The sequence below is a fragment of the Anomaloglossus baeobatrachus genome, chromosome 7, assembly GCF_048569485.1.
Source record: "Anomaloglossus baeobatrachus isolate aAnoBae1 chromosome 7, aAnoBae1.hap1, whole genome shotgun sequence".
Taxonomy (NCBI): domain Eukaryota; kingdom Metazoa; phylum Chordata; class Amphibia; order Anura; family Aromobatidae; genus Anomaloglossus; species Anomaloglossus baeobatrachus.
This window is the reverse complement of record NC_134359.1, coordinates 205,641,322-205,660,203: the sequence shown is the minus strand read 5'-3', so window position 1 is coordinate 205,660,203 and position 18,882 is coordinate 205,641,322. Positions and strand designations below refer to the sequence as shown.

At 38.0% G+C, this 18,882-nt stretch overlaps 21 non-coding genes across 21 annotated transcripts; all 21 read left to right on the top strand.

Annotated features, from left to right (window-relative positions):
* The first annotated feature begins 396 nt into the window (after positions 1-396).
* TRNAT-UGU (transfer RNA threonine (anticodon UGU)) lies at positions 397-470 on the top strand. Its single transcript has one exon. It is a non-coding gene; the product is annotated as a tRNA-Thr (tRNA).
* A 776-nt stretch (positions 471-1,246) lies between these two features.
* Positions 1,247-1,320, top strand: TRNAT-UGU (transfer RNA threonine (anticodon UGU)). Its single transcript has one exon. It is a non-coding gene; the product is annotated as a tRNA-Thr (tRNA).
* Positions 1,321-2,097: 777 nt separating this feature from the next.
* On the top strand, positions 2,098-2,171 carry TRNAT-CGU (transfer RNA threonine (anticodon CGU)). Its single transcript has one exon. It is a non-coding gene; the product is annotated as a tRNA-Thr (tRNA).
* A 777-nt stretch (positions 2,172-2,948) lies between these two features.
* Positions 2,949-3,022, top strand: TRNAT-CGU (transfer RNA threonine (anticodon CGU)). The gene has a single exon. It is a non-coding gene; the product is annotated as a tRNA-Thr (tRNA).
* Positions 3,023-3,800: 778 nt separating this feature from the next.
* Positions 3,801-3,874, top strand: TRNAT-CGU (transfer RNA threonine (anticodon CGU)). The gene has a single exon. It is a non-coding gene; the product is annotated as a tRNA-Thr (tRNA).
* A 778-nt stretch (positions 3,875-4,652) lies between these two features.
* Positions 4,653-4,726, top strand: TRNAT-CGU (transfer RNA threonine (anticodon CGU)). The gene has a single exon. It is a non-coding gene; the product is annotated as a tRNA-Thr (tRNA).
* A 778-nt stretch (positions 4,727-5,504) lies between these two features.
* TRNAT-CGU (transfer RNA threonine (anticodon CGU)) lies at positions 5,505-5,578 on the top strand. Its single transcript has one exon. It is a non-coding gene; the product is annotated as a tRNA-Thr (tRNA).
* Positions 5,579-6,356: 778 nt separating this feature from the next.
* TRNAT-CGU (transfer RNA threonine (anticodon CGU)) lies at positions 6,357-6,430 on the top strand. Its single transcript has one exon. It is a non-coding gene; the product is annotated as a tRNA-Thr (tRNA).
* A 778-nt stretch (positions 6,431-7,208) lies between these two features.
* On the top strand, positions 7,209-7,282 carry TRNAT-CGU (transfer RNA threonine (anticodon CGU)). Its single transcript has one exon. It is a non-coding gene; the product is annotated as a tRNA-Thr (tRNA).
* A 778-nt stretch (positions 7,283-8,060) lies between these two features.
* TRNAT-CGU (transfer RNA threonine (anticodon CGU)) lies at positions 8,061-8,134 on the top strand. Its single transcript has one exon. It is a non-coding gene; the product is annotated as a tRNA-Thr (tRNA).
* Positions 8,135-8,912: 778 nt separating this feature from the next.
* On the top strand, positions 8,913-8,986 carry TRNAT-CGU (transfer RNA threonine (anticodon CGU)). Its single transcript has one exon. It is a non-coding gene; the product is annotated as a tRNA-Thr (tRNA).
* A 778-nt stretch (positions 8,987-9,764) lies between these two features.
* Positions 9,765-9,838, top strand: TRNAT-CGU (transfer RNA threonine (anticodon CGU)). The gene has a single exon. It is a non-coding gene; the product is annotated as a tRNA-Thr (tRNA).
* Positions 9,839-10,616: 778 nt separating this feature from the next.
* Positions 10,617-10,690, top strand: TRNAT-CGU (transfer RNA threonine (anticodon CGU)). Its single transcript has one exon. It is a non-coding gene; the product is annotated as a tRNA-Thr (tRNA).
* A 778-nt stretch (positions 10,691-11,468) lies between these two features.
* On the top strand, positions 11,469-11,542 carry TRNAT-CGU (transfer RNA threonine (anticodon CGU)). Its single transcript has one exon. It is a non-coding gene; the product is annotated as a tRNA-Thr (tRNA).
* A 778-nt stretch (positions 11,543-12,320) lies between these two features.
* TRNAT-CGU (transfer RNA threonine (anticodon CGU)) lies at positions 12,321-12,394 on the top strand. The gene has a single exon. It is a non-coding gene; the product is annotated as a tRNA-Thr (tRNA).
* A 778-nt stretch (positions 12,395-13,172) lies between these two features.
* On the top strand, positions 13,173-13,246 carry TRNAT-CGU (transfer RNA threonine (anticodon CGU)). Its single transcript has one exon. It is a non-coding gene; the product is annotated as a tRNA-Thr (tRNA).
* A 777-nt stretch (positions 13,247-14,023) lies between these two features.
* TRNAT-UGU (transfer RNA threonine (anticodon UGU)) lies at positions 14,024-14,097 on the top strand. The gene has a single exon. It is a non-coding gene; the product is annotated as a tRNA-Thr (tRNA).
* A 1,625-nt stretch (positions 14,098-15,722) lies between these two features.
* Positions 15,723-15,796, top strand: TRNAT-CGU (transfer RNA threonine (anticodon CGU)). Its single transcript has one exon. It is a non-coding gene; the product is annotated as a tRNA-Thr (tRNA).
* Positions 15,797-16,574: 778 nt separating this feature from the next.
* Positions 16,575-16,648, top strand: TRNAT-CGU (transfer RNA threonine (anticodon CGU)). Its single transcript has one exon. It is a non-coding gene; the product is annotated as a tRNA-Thr (tRNA).
* Positions 16,649-17,425: 777 nt separating this feature from the next.
* TRNAT-CGU (transfer RNA threonine (anticodon CGU)) lies at positions 17,426-17,499 on the top strand. The gene has a single exon. It is a non-coding gene; the product is annotated as a tRNA-Thr (tRNA).
* A 778-nt stretch (positions 17,500-18,277) lies between these two features.
* Positions 18,278-18,351, top strand: TRNAT-CGU (transfer RNA threonine (anticodon CGU)). The gene has a single exon. It is a non-coding gene; the product is annotated as a tRNA-Thr (tRNA).
* The last annotated feature ends 531 nt before the right edge of the window (positions 18,352-18,882 follow it).

The window sequence follows — 18,882 nt, the reverse complement described above, 5'->3', positions numbered from 1 at the left end:
GGATTAGTAGTCATACGCCATAACCACTCGGCAGCTCGTCTACAGGAAGAGTCTGTAGCCAGATGATGTGATCTAATGAGGATTTTGACAAGTCTGTGCAATTTCACTAAAGATTGTGTATGAGCTTCTGGCAAAGTGGCTCTTATCATATCTACAACAGTGGATTATGTCAAGAGTTGGACAAGCTCAAACTTTATCAGAGATTAACCAAAGTTTAGGGTTTTAATATCAGTAATTCAATAAAGATTGTATTTTTTGTCACTATTGAAGCCCTAAAAATTAGTCCAGTAAAGAAAGAATTTGCATAAGTCGTCTATCTCTAGACATTCAAGGACACTGAAAGACATGAGGTGATGGCGACTCTACCAGTAGTGCTTTTCTACTCTTACACAAAGTGGTGCTGTGGCTTAGTTGGTTAAAGCGCCTGTCTTGTAAACAGGAGATCCTGAGTTCGAATCTCAGCAGTGCCTTCTTTTCATAGCCTCTTACAGAAGTTTCTATGTTTAACAATGTACTTTCCTTGTAAAAATACTATAAAGTCAAACTTGTCTTTCTCATATCCCTTCCTTAGATAGTGCAATGGAGAGATTCTAAATCTGTGTTGTCAAAGTACTCAAAAGGAAGAAGATGTCAGCCAATGTAGGATGGCATCAAGCATGCCAAATGAAAACAGTGGGTTTACTTTTGCCAGACTGAAATGTTAGAAAAGTTTGATAGCAGCCTTCATGAACAGGAAATGCTGGAAATACTCACTGCTTGGGCTGAAAAAGATAATTTAGAGTTTCAACATTGGAGATGAAGGTAACTTCAACAAGTATGGGATTCAAAAACCATGCATGCAGAGCACAATGGATTAGTAGTCATACGCCATAACCACTCGGCAGCTCGTCTACAGGAAGAGTCTGTAGCCAGATGATGTGATCTAATGAGGATTTTGACAAGTCTGTGCAATTTCACTAAAGATTGTGTATGAGCTTCTGGCAAAGTGGCTCTTATCATATCTACAACAGTGGATTATGTCAAGAGTTGGACAAGCTCAAACTTTATCAGAGATTAACCAAAGTTTAGGGTTTTAATATCAGTAATTCAATAAAGATTGTATTTTTTGTCACTATTGAAGCCCTAAAAATTAGTCCAGTAAAGAAAGAATTTGCATAAGTCGTCTATCTCTAGACATTCAAGGACACTGAAAGACATGAGGTGATGGCGACTCTACCAGTAGTGCTTTTCTACTCTTACACAAAGTGGTGCTGTGGCTTAGTTGGTTAAAGCGCCTGTCTTGTAAACAGGAGATCCTGAGTTCGAATCTCAGCAGTGCCTTCTTTTCATAGCCTCTTACAGAAGTTTCTATGTTTAACAATGTACTTTCCTTGTAAAAATACTATAAAGTCAAACTTGTCTTTCTCATATCCCTTCCTTAGATAGTGCAATGGAGAGATTCTAAATCTGTGTTGTCAAAGTACTCAAAAGGAAGAAGATGTCAGCCAATGTAGGATGGCATCAAGCATGCCAAATGAAAACAGTGGGTTTACTTTTGCCAGACTGAAATGTTAGAAAAGTTTGATAGCAGCCTTCTTGAACAGGAAATGCTGGAAATACTCACTGCTTGGGCTGAAAAAGATAATTTAGAGTTTCAACATTGGAGATGAAGGTAACTTCAACAAGTATGGGATTCAAAAACCATACATGCAGAGCACAATGGATTAGTAGTCATACGCCATAACCACTCGGCAGCTCGTCTACAGGAAAAATCTGTAGCCAGATGATGTGATCTAATGAGGATTTTGACAAGTCTGTGCAATTTCACTAAAGATTGTGTATGAGCTTCTGGCAAAGTGGCTCTTATCATATCTACAACAGTGGATTATGTCAAAAGTTGGACAAGCTCAAACTTTATCAGAGATTAACCAAAGTTTAGGGTTTTAATATCAGTAATTCAATAAAGATTGTATTTTTTTGTCACTATTGAAGCCCTAAAACTTAGTCCAGTAAAGAAAGAATTTGCATAAGTCGTCTATCTCTAGACATTCATGGACACTGAAAGACATGAGGTAAGGGCGACTCTACCAGTAGTGCTTTTCTACTCTTACACAAAGTGGTGCTGTGGCTTAGTTGGTTAAAGCGCCTGTCTCGTAAACAGGAGATCCTGAGTTCGAATCTCAGCAGTGCCTTCTTTTCATAGCCTCTTACAGAAGTTTCTATGTTTAACAATGTACTTTCCTTGTAAAAATACTATAAAGTCAAACTTGTCTTTCTCATATCCCTTCCTTAGATAGTGCAATGGAGAGATTCTAAATCTGTGTTGTCAAAGTACTCAAAAGGAAGAAGATGTCAGCCAATGTAGGATGGCATCAAGCATGCCAAATGAAAACAGTGGGTTTACTTTTGCCAGACTGAAATGTTAGAAAAGTTTGATAGCAGCCTTCTTGAACAGGAAATGCTGGAAATACTCACTGCTTGGGCTGAAAAAGATAATTTAGAGTTTCAACATTGGAGATGAAGGTAACTTCAACAAGTATGGGATTCAAAAACCATACATGCAGAGCACAATGGATTAGTAGTCATACGCCATAACCACTCGGCAGCTCGTCTACAGGAAAAATCTGTAGCCAGATGATGTGATCTAATGAGGATTTTGACAAGTCTGTGCAATTTCACTAAAGATTGTGTATGAGCTTCTGGCAAAGTGGCTCTTATCATATCTACAACAGTGGATTATGTCAAGAGTTGGACAAGCTCAAACTTTATCAGAGATTAACCAAAGTTTAGGGTTTTAATATCAGTAATTCAATAAAGATTGTATTTTTTTGTCACTATTGAAGCCCTAAAAATTAGTCCAGTAAAGAAAGAATTTGCATAAGTCGTCTATCTCTAGACATTCAAGGACACTGAAAGACATGAGGTAAGGGCGACTCTACCAGTAGTGCTTTTCTACTCTTACACAAAGTGGTGCTGTGGCTTCGTTGGTTAAAGCGCCTGTTTCGTAAACAGGAGATCCTGAGTTCGAATCTCAGCAGTGCCTTCTTTTCATAGCCTCAGTACTGAAGTTTCTATGTTTAACAGTGTATTTTCCTTGTAAAAATACTATAAAGTCAAACTTGTCTTTCTCATATCCCTTCCTTAGATAGTGCAATGGAGAGATTCTAAATCTGTGTTGTCAAAGTACTCAAAAGGAAGAAGATGTCAGCCAATGTAGGATGGCATCAAGCATGCCAAATGAAAACAGTGGGTTTACTTTTGCCAGACTGAAATGTTAGAAAAGTTTGATAGCAGCCTTCTTGAACAGGAAATGCTGGAAATACTCACTGCTTGGGCTGAAAAAGATAATTTAGAGTTTCAACATTGGAGATGAAGGTAACTTCAACAAGTATGGGATTCAAAAACCATACATGCAGAGCACAATGGATTAGTAGTCATACGCCATAACCACTCGGCAGCTCGTCTACAGGAAAAATCTGTAGCCAGATGATGTGATCTAATGAGGATTTTGACAAGTCTGTGCAATTTCACTAAAGATTGTGTATGAGCTTCTGGCAAAGTGGCTCTTATCATATCTACAACAGTGGATTATGTCAAAAGTTGGACAAGCTCAAACTTTATCAGAGATTAACCAAAGTTTAGGGTTTTAATATCAGTAATTCAATAAAGATTGTATTTTTTTGTCACTATTGAAGCCCTAAAAATTAGTCCAGTAAAGAAAGAATTTGCATAAGTCGTCTATCTCTAGACATTCAAGGACACTGAAAGACATGAGGTAAGGGCGACTCTACCAGTAGTGCTTTTCTACTCTTACACAAAGTGGTGCTGTGGCTTAGTTGGTTAAAGCGCCTGTCTCGTAAACAGGAGATCCTGAGTTCGAATCTCAGCAGTGCCTTCTTTTCATAGCCTCAGTACTAAAGTTTCTATGTTTAACAGTGTATTTTCCTTGTAAAAATACTATAAAGTCAAACTTGTCTTTCTCATATCCCTTCCTTAGATAGTGCAATGGAGAGATTCTAAATCTGTGTTGTCAAAGTACTCAAAAGGAAGAAGATGTCAGCCAATGTAGGATGGCATCAAGCATGCCAAATGAAAACAGTGGGTTTACTTTTGCCAGACTGAAATGTTAGAAAAGTTTGATAGCAGCCTTCTTGAACAGGAAATGCTGGAAATACTCACTGCTTGGGCTGAAAAAGATAATTTAGAGTTTCAACATTGGAGATGAAGGTAACTTCAACAAGTATGGGATTCAAAAACCATACATGCAGAGCACAATGGATTAGTAGTCATACGCCATAACCACTCGGCAGCTCGTCTACAGGAAAAATCTGTAGCCAGATGATGTGATCTAATGAGGATTTTGACAAGTCTGTGCAATTTCACTAAAGATTGTGTATGAGCTTCTGGCAAAGTGGCTCTTATCATATCTACAACAGTGGATTATGTCAAAAGTTGGACAAGCTCAAACTTTATCAGAGATTAACCAAAGTTTAGGGTTTTAATATCAGTAATTCAATAAAGATTGTATTTTTTTGTCACTATTGAAGCCCTAAAAATTAGTCCAGTAAAGAAAGAATTTGCATAAGTCGTCTATCTCTAGACATTCAAGGACACTGAAAGACATGAGGTAAGGGCGACTCTACCAGTAGTGCTTTTCTACTCTTACACAAAGTGGTGCTGTGGCTTAGTTGGTTAAAGCGCCTGTCTCGTAAACAGGAGATCCTGAGTTCGAATCTCAGCAGTGCCTTCTTTTCATAGCCTCAGTACTAAAGTTTCTATGTTTAACAGTGTACTTTCCTTGTAAAAATACTATAAAGTCAAACTTGTCTTTCTCATATCCCTTCCTTAGATAGTGCAATGGAGAGATTCTAAATCTGTGTTGTCAAAGTACTCAAAAGGAAGAAGATGTCAGCCAATGTAGGATGGCATCAAGCATGCCAAATGAAAACAGTGGGTTTACTTTTGCCAGACTGAAATGTTAGAAAAGTTTGATAGCAGCCTTCTTGAACAGGAAATGCTGGAAATACTCACTGCTTGGGCTGAAAAAGATAATTTAGAGTTTCAACATTGGAGATGAAGGTAACTTCAACAAGTATGGGATTCAAAAACCATACATGCAGAGCACAATGGATTAGTAGTCATACGCCATAACCACTCGGCAGCTCGTCTACAGGAAAAATCTGTAGCCAGATGATGTGATCTAATGAGGATTTTGACAAGTCTGTGCAATTTCACTAAAGATTGTGTATGAGCTTCTGGCAAAGTGGCTCTTATCATATCTACAACAGTGGATTATGTCAAAAGTTGGACAAGCTCAAACTTTATCAGAGATTAACCAAAGTTTAGGGTTTTAATATCAGTAATTCAATAAAGATTGTATTTTTTTGTCACTATTGAAGCCCTAAAAATTAGTCCAGTAAAGAAAGAATTTGCATAAGTCGTCTATCTCTAGACATTCAAGGACACTGAAAGACATGAGGTAAGGGCGACTCTACCAGTAGTGCTTTTCTACTCTTACACAAAGTGGTGCTGTGGCTTAGTTGGTTAAAGCGTCTGTCTCGTAAACAGGAGATCCTGAGTTCGAATCTCAGCAGTGCCTTCTTTTCATAGCCTCAGTACTGAAGTTTCTATTTTTAACAGTGTACTTTCCTTGTAAAAATACTATAAAGTCAAACTTGTCTTTCTCATATCCCTTCCTTAGATATTGCATTGGAGAGATTCTAAATCTGTGTTGTCTAAGTACTCAAAAGGAAGAAGATGTCAGCCAATGTAGGATGGCATCAAGCATGCCAAATGAAAACAGTGGGTTTAATTTTGCCAGACTGAAATGTTAGAAAAGTTTGATAGCAGCCTTCTTGAACAGGAAATGCTGGAAATATTCACTGCTTGGGCTGAAAAAGATAATTTAGAGTTTCAACATTGGAGATGAAGGTAACTTCAACAAGTATGGGATTCAAAAACCATGCATGCAGAGCACAATGGATTAGTAGTCATACGCCATAACCACTCGGCAGCTCGTCTACAGGAAGAGTCTGTAGCCAGATGATGTGATCTAATGAGGATTTTGACAAGTCTGTGCAATTTCACTAAAGATTGTGTATGAGCTTCTGGCAAAGTGGCTCTTATCATATCTACAACAGTGGATTATGTCAAGAGTTGGACAAGCTCAAACTTTCTCAGAGATTAACCAAAGTTTAGGGTTTTAATATCAGTAATTCAATAAAGATTGTATTTTTTTGTCACTATTGAAGCCCTAAAAATTAGTCCAGTAAAGAAAGAATTTGCATAAGTCGTCTATCTCTAGACATTCAAGGACACTGAAAGACATGAGGTAAGGGCGACTCTACCAGTAGTGCTTTTCTACTCTTACACAAAGTGGTGCTGTGGCTTCGTTGGTTAAAGCGCCTGTTTCGTAAACAGGAGATCCTGAGTTCGAATCTCAGCAGTGCCTTCTTTTCATAGCCTCAGTACTGAAGTTTCTATGTTTAACAGTGTATTTTCCTTGTAAAAATACTATAAAGTCAAACTTGTCTTTCTCATATCCCTTCCTTAGATAGTGCAATGGAGAGATTCTAAATCTGTGTTGTCAAAGTACTCAAAAGGAAGAAGATGTCAGCCAATGTAGGATGGCATCAAGCATGCCAAATGAAAACAGTGGGTTTACTTTTGCCAGACTGAAATGTTAGAAAAGTTTGATAGCAGCCTTCTTGAACAGGAAATGCTGGAAATACTCACTGCTTGGGCTGAAAAAGATAATTTAGAGTTTCAACATTGGAGATGAAGGTAACTTCAACAAGTATGGGATTCAAAAACCATACATGCAGAGCACAATGGATTAGTAGTCATACGCCATAACCACTCGGCAGCTCGTCTACAGGAAAAATCTGTAGCCAGATGATGTGATCTAATGAGGATTTTGACAAGTCTGTGCAATTTCACTAAAGATTGTGTATGAGCTTCTGGCAAAGTGGCTCTTATCATATCTACAACAGTGGATTATGTCAAAAGTTGGACAAGCTCAAACTTTATCAGAGATTAACCAAAGTTTAGGGTTTTAATATCAGTAATTCAATAAAGATTGTATTTTTTTGTCACTATTGAAGCCCTAAAAATTAGTCCAGTAAAGAAAGAATTTGCATAAGTCGTCTATCTCTAGACATTCAAGGACACTGAAAGACATGAGGTAAGGGCGACTCTACCAGTAGTGCTTTTCTACTCTTACACAAAGTGGTGCTGTGGCTTAGTTGGTTAAAGCGCCTGTCTCGTAAACAGGAGATCCTGAGTTCGAATCTCAGCAGTGCCTTCTTTTCATAGCCTCAGTACTAAAGTTTCTATGTTTAACAGTGTATTTTCCTTGTAAAAATACTATAAAGTCAAACTTGTCTTTCTCATATCCCTTCCTTAGATAGTGCAATGGAGAGATTCTAAATCTGTGTTGTCAAAGTACTCAAAAGGAAGAAGATGTCAGCCAATGTAGGATGGCATCAAGCATGCCAAATGAAAACAGTGGGTTTACTTTTGCCAGACTGAAATGTTAGAAAAGTTTGATAGCAGCCTTCTTGAACAGGAAATGCTGGAAATACTCACTGCTTGGGCTGAAAAAGATAATTTAGAGTTTCAACATTGGAGATGAAGGTAACTTCAACAAGTATGGGATTCAAAAACCATACATGCAGAGCACAATGGATTAGTAGTCATACGCCATAACCACTCGGCAGCTCGTCTACAGGAAAAATCTGTAGCCAGATGATGTGATCTAATGAGGATTTTGACAAGTCTGTGCAATTTCACTAAAGATTGTGTATGAGCTTCTGGCAAAGTGGCTCTTATCATATCTACAACAGTGGATTATGTCAAAAGTTGGACAAGCTCAAACTTTATCAGAGATTAACCAAAGTTTAGGGTTTTAATATCAGTAATTCAATAAAGATTGTATTTTTTTGTCACTATTGAAGCCCTAAAAATTAGTCCAGTAAAGAAAGAATTTGCATAAGTCGTCTATCTCTAGACATTCAAGGACACTGAAAGACATGAGGTAAGGGCGACTCTACCAGTAGTGCTTTTCTACTCTTACACAAAGTGGTGCTGTGGCTTAGTTGGTTAAAGCGCCTGTCTCGTAAACAGGAGATCCTGAGTTCGAATCTCAGCAGTCCCTTCTTTTCATAGCCTCAGTACTGAAGTTTCTATGTTTAACAGTGTACTTTCCTTGTAAAAATACTATAAAGTCAAACTTGTCTTTCTCATATCCCTTCCTTAGATATTGCATTGGAGAGATTCTAAATCTGTGTTGTCTAAGTACTCAAAAGGAAGAAGATGTCAGCCAATGTAGGATGGCATCAAGCATGCCAAATGAAAACAGTGGGTTTAATTTTGCCAGACTGAAATGTTAGAAAAGTTTGATAGCAGCCTTCTTGAACAGGAAATGCTGGAAATATTCACTGCTTGGGCTGAAAAAGATAATTTAGAGTTTCAACATTGGAGATGAAGGTAACTTCAACAAGTATGGGATTCAAAAACCATGCATGCAGAGCACAATCGATTAGTAGTCATACGCCATAACCACTCGGCAGCTCGTCTACAGGAAGAGTCTGTAGCCAGATGATGTGATCTAATGAGGATTTTGACAAGTCTGTGCAATTTCACTAAAGATTGTGTATGAGCTTCTGGCAAAGTGGCTCTTATCATATCTACAACAGTGGATTATGTCAAGAGTTGGACAAGCTCAAACTTTATCAGAGATTAACCAAAGTTTAGGGTTTTAATATCAGTAATTCAATAAAGATTGTATTTTTTTGTCACTATTGAAGCCCTAAAGATTAGTCCAGTAAAGAAAGAATTTGCATAAGTCGTCTATCTCTAGACATTCAAGGACACTGAAAGACATGAGGTAAGGGCGACTCTACCAGTAGTGCTTTTCTACTCTTACACAAAGTGGTGCTGTGGCTTAGTTGGTTAAAGCGCCTGTCTCGTAAACAGGAGATCCTGAGTTTGAATCTCAGCAGTGCCTTCTTTTCATAGCCTCAGTACTGAAGTTTCTATGTTTAACAGTGTACTTTCCTTGTAAAAATACTATAAAGTCAAACTTGTCTTTCTCATATCCCTTCCTTAGATAGTGCATTGGAGAGATTCTAAATCTGTGTTGTCTAAGTACTCAAAAGGAAGAAGATGTCAGCCAATGTAGGATGGCATCAAGCATGCCAAATGAAAACAGTGGGTTTACTTTTGCCAGACTGAAATGTTAGAAAAGTTTGATAGCAGCCTTCTTGAACAGGAAATGCTGGAAATATTCACTGCTTGGGCTGAAAAAGATAATTTAGAGTTTCAACATTGGAGATGAAGGTAACTTCAACAAGTATGGGATTCAAAAACCATGCATGCAGAGCACAATGGATTAGTAGTCATACGCCATAACCACTCGGCAGCTCGTCTACAGGAAGAGTCTGTAGCCAGATGATGTGATCTAATGAGGATTTTGACAAGTCTGTGCAATTTCACTAAAGATTGTGTATGAGCTTCTGGCAAAGTGGCTCTTATCATATCTACAACAGTGGATTATGTCAAGAGTTGGACAAGCTCAAACTTTCTCAGAGATTAACCAAAGTTTAGGGTTTTAATATCAGTAATTCAATAAAGATTGTATTTTTTTGTCACTATTGAAGCCCTAAAAATTAGTCCAGTAAAGAAAGAATTTGCATAAGTCGTCTATCTCTAGACATTCAAGGACACTGAAAGACATGAGGTAAGGGCGACTCTACCAGTAGTGCTTTTCTACTCTTACACAAAGTGGTGCTGTGGCTTAGTTGGTTAAAGCGCCTGTCTCGTAAACAGGAGATCCTGAGTTCGAATCTCAGCAGTGCCTTCTTTTCATAGCCTCAGTACTGAAGTTTCTATGTTTAACAGTGTACTTTCCTTGTAAAAATACTATAAAGTCAAACTTGTCTTTCTCATATCCCTTCCTTAGATATTGCATTGGAGAGATTCTAAATCTGTGTTGTCAAAGTACTCAAAAGGAAGAAGATGTCAGCCAATGTAGGATGGCATCAAGCATGCCAAATGAAAACAGTGGGTTTACTTTTGCCAGACTGAAATGTTAGAAAAGTTTCGATAGCAGCCTTCTTGAACAGGGAATGCTGGAAATACTCACTGCTTGGGCTGAAAAAGATAATTTAGAGTTTCAACATTGGAGATGAAGGTAACTTCAACAAGTATGGGATTCAAAAACCATGCATGCAGAGCACAATGGATTAGTAGTCATACGCCATAACCACTCGGCAGCTCGTCTACAGGAAGAGTCTGTAGCCAGATGATGTGATCTAATGAGGATTTTGACAAGTCTGTGCAATTTCACTAAAGATTGTGTATGAGCTTCTGGCAAAGTGGCTCTTATCATATCTACAACAGTGGATTATGTCAAGAGTTGGACAAGCTCAAACTTTCTCAGAGATTAACCAAAGTTTAGGGTTTTAATATCAGTAATTCAATAAAGATTGTATTTTTTGTCACTATTGAAGCCCTAAAAATTAGTCCAGTAAAGAAAGAATTTGCATAAGTCGTCTATCTCTAGACATTCAAGGACACTGAAAGACATGAGGTAAGGGCGACTCTACCAGTAGTGCTTTTCTACTCTTACACAAAGTGGTGCTGTGGCTTAGTTGGTTAAAGCGCCTGTCTCGTAAACAGGAGATCCTGAGTTCGAATCTCAGCAGTGCCTTCTTTTCATAGCCTCAGTACTGAAGTTTCTATGTTTAACAGTGTACTTTCCTTGTAAAAATACTATAAAGTCAAACTTGTCTTTCTCATATCCCTTTCTTAGATATTGCATTGGAGAGATTCTAAATCTGTGTTGTCTAAGTACTCAAAAGGAAGAAGATGTCAGCCAATGTAGGATGGCCTCAAGCATGCCAAATGAAAACAGTGGGTTTACTTTTGCCAGACTGAAATGTTAGAAAAGTTTGATAGCAGCCTTCTTGAACAGGAAATGCTGGAAATATTCACTGCTTGGGCTGAAAAAGATAATTTAGAGTTTCAACATTGGAGATGAAGGTAACTTCAACAAGTATGGGATTCAAAAACCATGCATGCAGAGCACAATGGATTAGTAGTCATACGCCATAACCACTCGGCAGCTCGTCTACAGGAAGAGTCTGTAGCCAGATGATGTGATCTAATGAGGATTTTGACAAGTCTGTGCAATTTCACTAAAGATTGTGTATGAGCTTCTGGCAAAGTGGCTCTTATCATATCTACAACAGTGGATTATGTCAAGAGTTGGACAAGCTCAAACTTTATCAGAGATTAACCAAAGTTTAGGGTTTTAATATCAGTAATTCAATAAAGATTGTATTTTTTTGTCACTATTGAAGCCCTAAAAATTAGTCCAGTAAAGAAAGAATTTGCATAAGTCGTCTATCTCTAGACATTCAAGGACACTCAAAGACATGAGGTGAGGGCGACTCTACCAGTTGTGCTTTTCTACTCTTACACAAAGTGGTGCTGTGGCTTAGTTGGTTAAAGCGCCTGTCTCGTAAACAGTAGATCCTGAGTTCGAATCTCAGCAGTGCCTTCTTTTCATAGCCTCAGTACTGAAGTTTCTATGTTTAACAGTGTATTTTCCTTGTAAAAATACTATAAAGTCAAACTTGTCTTTCTCATATCCCTTCCTTAGATAGTGCAATGGAGAGATTCTAAATCTGTGTTGTCAAAGTACTCAAAAGGAAGAAGATGTCAGCCAATGTAGGATGGCATCAAGCATGCCAAATGAAAACAGTGGGTTTACTTTTGCCAGACTGAAATGTTAGAAAAGTTTGATAGCAGCCTTCTTGAACAGGAAATGCTGGAAATATTCACTGCTTGGGCTGAAAAAGATAATTTAGAGTTTCAACATTGGAGATGAAGGTAACTTCAACAAGTATGGGATTCAAAAACCATGCATGCAGAGCACAATGGATTAGTAGTCATACGCCATAACCACTCGGCAGCTCGTCTACAGGAAGAGTCTGTAGCCAGATGATGTGATCTAATGAGGATTTTGACAAGTCTGTGCAATTTCACTAAAGATTGTGTATGAGCTTCTGGCAAAGTGGCTCTTATCATATCTACAACAGTGGATTATGTCAAGAGTTGGACAAGCTCAAACTTTATCAGAGATTAACCAAAGTTTAGGGTTTTAATATCAGTAATTCAATAAAGATTGTATTTTTTTGTCACTATTGAAGCCCTAAAAATTAGTCCAGTAAAGAAAGAATTTGCATAAGTCGTCTATCTCTAGACATTCAAGGACACTCAAAGACATGAGGTGAGGGCTACTCTACCAGTAGTGCTTTTCTACTCTTACACAAAGTGGTGCTGTGGCTTAGTTGGTTAAAGCGCCTGTCTCGTAAACAGGAGATCCTGAGTTCGAATCTCAGCAGTGCCTTCTTTTCATAGCCTCAGTACTGAAGTTTCTATGTTTAACAGTGTATTTTCCTTGTAAAAATACTATAAAGTCAAACTTGTCTTTCTCATATCCCTTCCTTAGATAGTGCAATGGAGAGATTCTAAATCTGTGTTGTCAAAGTACTCAAAAGGAAGAAGATGTCAGCCAATGTAGGATGGCATCAAGCATGCCAAATGAAAACAGTGGGTTTACTTTTGCCAGACTGAAATGTTAGAAAAGTTTGATAGCAGCCTTCTTGAACAGGAAATGCTGGAAATACTCACTGCTTGGGCTGAAAAAGATAATTTAGAGTTTTAACATTGGAGATGAAGGTAACTTCAACAAGTATGGGATTCAAAAACCATGCATGCAGAGCACAATGGATTAGTAGTCATACGCCATAACCACTCGGCAGCTCGTCTACAGGAAAAATCTGTAGCCAGATGATGTGATCTAATGAGGATTTTGACAAGTCTGTAAAATTTCACTAAAGATTGTGTATGAGCTTCTGGCAAAGTGGCTCTTATCATATCTACAACAGTGGATTATGTCAAGAGTTGGACAAGCTCAAACTTTATCAGAGATTAACCAAAGTTTAGGGTTTTAATATCAGTAATTCAATAAAGATTGTATTTTTTTGTCACTATTGAAGCCCTAAAAATTAGTCCAGTAAAGAAAGAATTTGCATAAGTCGTCTATCTCTAGACATTCAAGGACACTGAAAGACATGAGGTAAGAGCGACTCTACCAGTAGTGCTTTTCTACTCTTACACAAAGTGGTGCTGTGGCTTAGTTAGTTAAAGCGCCTGTCTCGTAAACAGGAGATCCTGAGTTCGAATCTCAGCAGTGCCTTCTTTTCATAGCCTCAGTACTGAAGTTTCTATGTTTAACAGTGTACTTTCCTTGTAAAAATACTATAAAGTCAAACTTGTCTTTCTCATATCCCTTCCTTAGATAGTGCATTGGAGAGATTCTAAATCTGTGTTGTCTAAGTACTCAAAAGGAAGAAGATGTCAGCCAATGTAGGATGGCATCAAGCATGCCAAATGAAAACAGTGGGTTTACTTTTGCCAGACTGAAATGTTAGAAAAGTTTGATAGCAGCCTTCTTGAACAGGAAATGCTGGAAATATTCACTGCTTGGGCTGAAAAAGATAATTTAGAGTTTCAACATTGGAGATGAAGATTACTTCAACAAGTATGGGATTCAAAAACCATGCATGCAGAGCACAATGGATTAGTAGTCATACGCCATAACCACTCGGCAGCTCGTCTACAGGAAGAGTCTGTAGCCAGATGATGTGATCTAATGAGGATTTTGACAAGTCTGTGCAATTTCACTAAAGATTGTGTATGAGCTTCTGGCAAAGTGGCTCTTATCATATCTACAACAGTGGATTATGTCAAGAGTTGGACAAGCTCAAACTTTATCAGAGATTAACCAAAGTTTAGGGTTTTAATATCAGTAATTCAATAAAGATTGTATTTTTTGTCACTATTGAAGCCCTAAAAATTAGTCCAGTAAAGAAAGAATTTGCATAAGTCGTCTATCTCTAGACATTCAAGGACACTGAAAGACATGAGGTGATGGAGACTCTACCAGTAGTGCTTTTCTACTCTTACACAAAGTGGTGCTGTGGCTTAGTTGGTTAAAGCGCCTGTCTTGTAAACAGGAGATCCTGAGTTCGAATCTCAGCAGTGCCTTCTTTTCATAGCCTCTTACAGAAGTTTCTATGTTTAACAATGTACTTTCCTTGTAAAAATACTATAAAGTCAAACTTGTCTTTCTCATATCCCTTCCTTAGATAGTGCAATGGAGAGATTCTAAATCTGTGTTGTCAAAGTACTCAAAAGGAAGAAGATGTCAGCCAATGTAGGATGGCATCAAGCATGCCAAATGAAAACAGTGGGTTTACTTTTGCCAGACTGAAATGTTAGAAAAGTTTGATAGCAGCCTTCTTGTACAGGAAATGCTGGAAATACTCACTGCTTGGGCTGAAAAAGTTAATTTAGAGTTTCAACATTGGAGATGAAGGTAACTTCAACAAGTATGGGATTCAAAAACCATGCATGCAGAGCACAATGGATTAGTAGTCATACGCCATAACCACTCGGCAGCTCGTCTACAGGAAAAATCTGTAGCCAGATGATGTGATCTAATGAGGATTTTGACAAGTCTGTGCAATTTCACTAAAGATTGTGTATGAGCTTCTGGCAAAGTGGCTCTTATCATATCTACAACAGTGGATTATGTCAAGAGTTGGACAAGCTCAAACTTTATCAGAGATTAACCAAAGTTTAGGGTTTTAATATCAGTAATTCAATAAAGATTGTATTTTTTGTCACTATTGAAGCCCTAAAAATTAGTCCAGTAAAGAAAGAATTTGCATAAGTCGTCTATCTCTAGACATTCAAGGACACTGAAAGACATGAGGTGATGGCGACTCTACCAGTAGTGCTTTTCTACTCTTACACAAAGTGGTGCTGTGGCTTAGTTGGTTAAAGCGCCTCTTGTAAACAGGAGATCCTGAGTTCGAATCTCAGCAGTGCCTTCTTTTCATAGCCTCTTACAGAAGTTTCTATGTTTAACAATGTACTTTCCTTGTAAAAATACTATAAAGTCAAACTTGTCTTTCTCATATCCCTTCCTTAGATAGTGCAATGGAGAGATTCTAAATCTGTGTTGTCAAAGTACTCAAAAGGAAGAAGATGTCAGCCAATGTAGGATGGCATCAAGCATGCCAAATGAAAACAGTGGGTTTACTTTTGCCAGACTGAAATGTTAGAAAAGTTTGATAGCAGCCTTCTTGAACAGGAAATGCTGGAAATACTCACTGCTTGGGCTGAAAAAGATAATTTAGAGTTTCAACATTGGAGATGAAGGTAACTTCAACAAGTATGGGATTCAAAAACCATGCATGCAGAGCACAATGGATTAGTAGTCATACGCCATAACCACTCGGCAGCTCGTCTACAGGAAAAATCTGTAGCCAGATGATGTGATCTAATGAGGATTTTGACAAGTCTGTGCAATTTCACTAAAGATTGTGTATGAGCTTCTGGCAAAGTGGCTCTTATCATATCTACAACAGTGGATTATGTCAAGAGTTGGACAAGCTCAAACTTTATCAGAAATTAACCAAAGTTTAGGGTTTTAATATCAGTAATTCAATAAAGATTGTATTTTTTTGTCACTATTGAAGCCCTAAAAATTAGTCCAGTAAAGAAAGAATTTGCATAAGTCGTCTATCTCTAGACATTCAAGGACACTGAAAGACATGAGGTAAGGGCGACTCTACCAGTAGTGCTTTTCTACTCTTACACAAAGTGGTGCTGTGGCTTAGTTGGCTAAAGCGCCTGTCTCGTATACAGGAGATCCTGAGTTCGAATCTCAGCAGTGCCTTCTTTTCATAGCCTCAGTACTGAAGTTTCTATGTTTAACAGTGTACTTTCCTTGTAAAAATACTATAAAGTCAAACTTGTCTTTCTCATATCCCTTCCTTAGATAGTGCATTGGAGAGATTCTAAATCTGTGTTGTCTAAGTACTCAAAAGGAAGAAGATGTCAGCCAATGTAGGATGGCATCAAGCATGCCAAATGAAAACAGTGGGTTTACTTTTGCCAGACTGAAATGTTAGAAAAGTTTGATAGCAGCCTTCTTGAACAGGAAATGCTGGAAATATTCACTGCTTGGGCTGAAAAAGATAATTTAGAGTTTCAACATTGGAGATGAAGGTAACTTCAACAAGTATGGGATTCAAAAACCATGCATGCAGAGCACAATGGATTAGTAGTCATACGCCATAACCACTCGGCAGCTCGTCTACAGGAAGAGTCTGTAGCCAGGTGATGTGATCTAATGAGGATTTTGACAAGTCTGTGCAATTTCACTAAAGATTGTGTATGAGCTTCTGGCAAAGTGGCTCTTATCATATCTACAACAGTGGATTATGTCAAGAGTTGGACAAGCTCAAACTTTATCAGAGATTAACCAAAGTTTAGGGTTTTAATATCAGTAATTCAATAAAGATTGTATTTTTTTGTCACTATTGAAGCCCTAAAAATTAGTCCAGTAAAGAAAGAATTTGCATAAGTCGTCTATCTCTAGACATTCAAGGACACTCAAAGACATGAGGTGAGGGCTACTCTACCAGTAGTGCTTTTCTACTCTTACACAAAGTGGTGCTGTGGCTTAGTTGGTTAAAGCGCCTGTCTCGTAAACAGGAGATCCTGAGTTCGAATCTCAGCAGTGCCTTCTTTTCATAGCCTCAGTACTGAAGTTTCTATGTTTAACAGTGTATTTTCCTTGTAAAAATACTATAAAGTCAAACTTGTCTTTCTCATATCCCTTCCTTAGATAGTGCAATGGAGAGATTCTAAATCTGTGTTGTCAAAGTACTCAAAAGGAAGAAGATGTCAGCCAATGTAGGATGGCATCAAGCATGCCAAATGAAAACAGTGGGTTTACTTTTGCCAGACTGAAATGTTAGAAAAGTTTGATAGCAGCCTTCTTGAACAGGAAATGCTGGAAATATTCACTGCTTGGGCTGAAAAAGATAATTTAGAGTTTCAACATTGGAGATGAAGATTACTTCAACAAGTATGGGATTCAAAAACCATGCATGCAGAGCACAATGGATTAGTAGTCATACGCCATAACCACTCGGCAGCTCGTCTACAGGAAGAGTCTGTAGCCAGATGATGTGATCTAATGAGGATTTTGACAAGTCTGTGCAATTTCACTAAAGATTGTGTATGAGCTTCTGGCAAAGTGGCTCTTATCATATCTACAACAGTGGATTATGTCAAGAGTTGGACAAGCTCAAACTTTATCAGAGATTAACCAAAGTTTAGGGTTTTAATATCAGTAATTCAATAAAGATTGTATTTTTTGTCACTATTGAAGCCCTAAAAATTAGTCCAGTAAAGAAAGAATTTGCATAAGTCGTCTATCTCTAGACATTCAAGGACACTGAAAGACATGAGGTAAGGGCGACTCTACCAGTAGTGCTTTTCTTCTCTTACACAAAGTGGTGCTGTGGCTTAGTTGGTTAAAGCGCCTGTCTCGTAAACAGGAGATCCTGAGTTCGAATCTCAGCAGTGCCTTCTTTTCATAGCCTCAGTACTGAAGTTTCTATGTTTAACAGTGTACTTTCCTTGTAAAAATACTATAAAGTCAAACTTGTCTTTCTCATATCCCTTCCTTAGATAGTGCAATGGAGAGATTCTAAATCTGTGTTGTCAAAGTACTCAAAAGGAAGAAGATGTCAGCCAATGTAGGATGGCATCAAGCATGCCAAATGAAAACAGTGGGTTTACTTTTGCCAGACTGAAATGTTAGAAAAGTTTGATAGCAGCCTTCTTGAACAGGAAATGCTGGAAATACTCACTGCTTGGGCTGAAAAAGATAATTTAGAGTTTTAACATTGGAGATGAAGGTAACTTCAACAAGTATGGGATTCAAAAACCATGCATGCAGAGCACAATGGATTAGTAGTCATACGCCATAACCACTCGGCAGCTCGTCTACAGGAAAAATCTGTAGCCAGATGATGTGATCTAATGAGGATTTTGACAAGTCTGTGCAATTTCACTAAAGATTGTGTATGAGCTTCTGGCAAAGTGGCTCTTATCATATCTACAACAGTGGATTATGTCAAGAGTTGGACAAGCTCAAACTTTATCAGAGATTAACCAAAGTTTAGGGTTTTAATATCAGTAATTCAATAAAGATTGTATTTTTTTGTCACTATTGAAGCCCTAAAAATTAGTCCTTTAAAGAAAGAATTTGCATAAGTCGTCTATCTCTAGACATTCAAGGACACTGAAAGACATGAGGTAAGGGCGACTCTACCAGTAGTGCTTTTCTACTCTTACACAAAGTGGTGCTGTGGCTTAGTTGGTTAAAGCGCCTGTCTCGTAAACAGGAGATCCTGAGTTCGAATCTCAGCAGTGCCTTCTTTTCATAGCCTCAGTACTGAAGTTTCTATGTTTAACAGTGTGCTTTCCTTGTAAAAATACTATAAAGTCAAACTTGTCTTTCTCATATCCCTTCCTTAGATAGTGCATTGGAGAGATTCTAAATCTGTGTTGTCTAAGTACTCAAAAGGAAGAAGATGTCAGCCAATGTAGGATGGCATCAAGCATGCCAAATGAAAACAGTGGGTTTACTTTTGCCAGACTGAAATGTTAGAAAAGTTTGATAGCAGCCTTCTTGAACAGGAAATGCTGGAAATATTCACTGCTTGGGCTGAAAAAGATAATTTAGAGTTTCAACATTGGAGATGAAGGTAACTTCAACAAGTATGGGATTCAAAAACCATGCATGCAGAGCACAATGGATTAGTAGTCATACGCCATAACCACTCGGCAGCTCGTCTACAGGAAGAGTCTGTAGCCAGGTGATGTGATCTAATGAGGATTTTGACAAGTCTGTGCAATTTCACTAAAGATTGTGTATGAGCTTCTGGCAAAGTGGCTCTTATCATA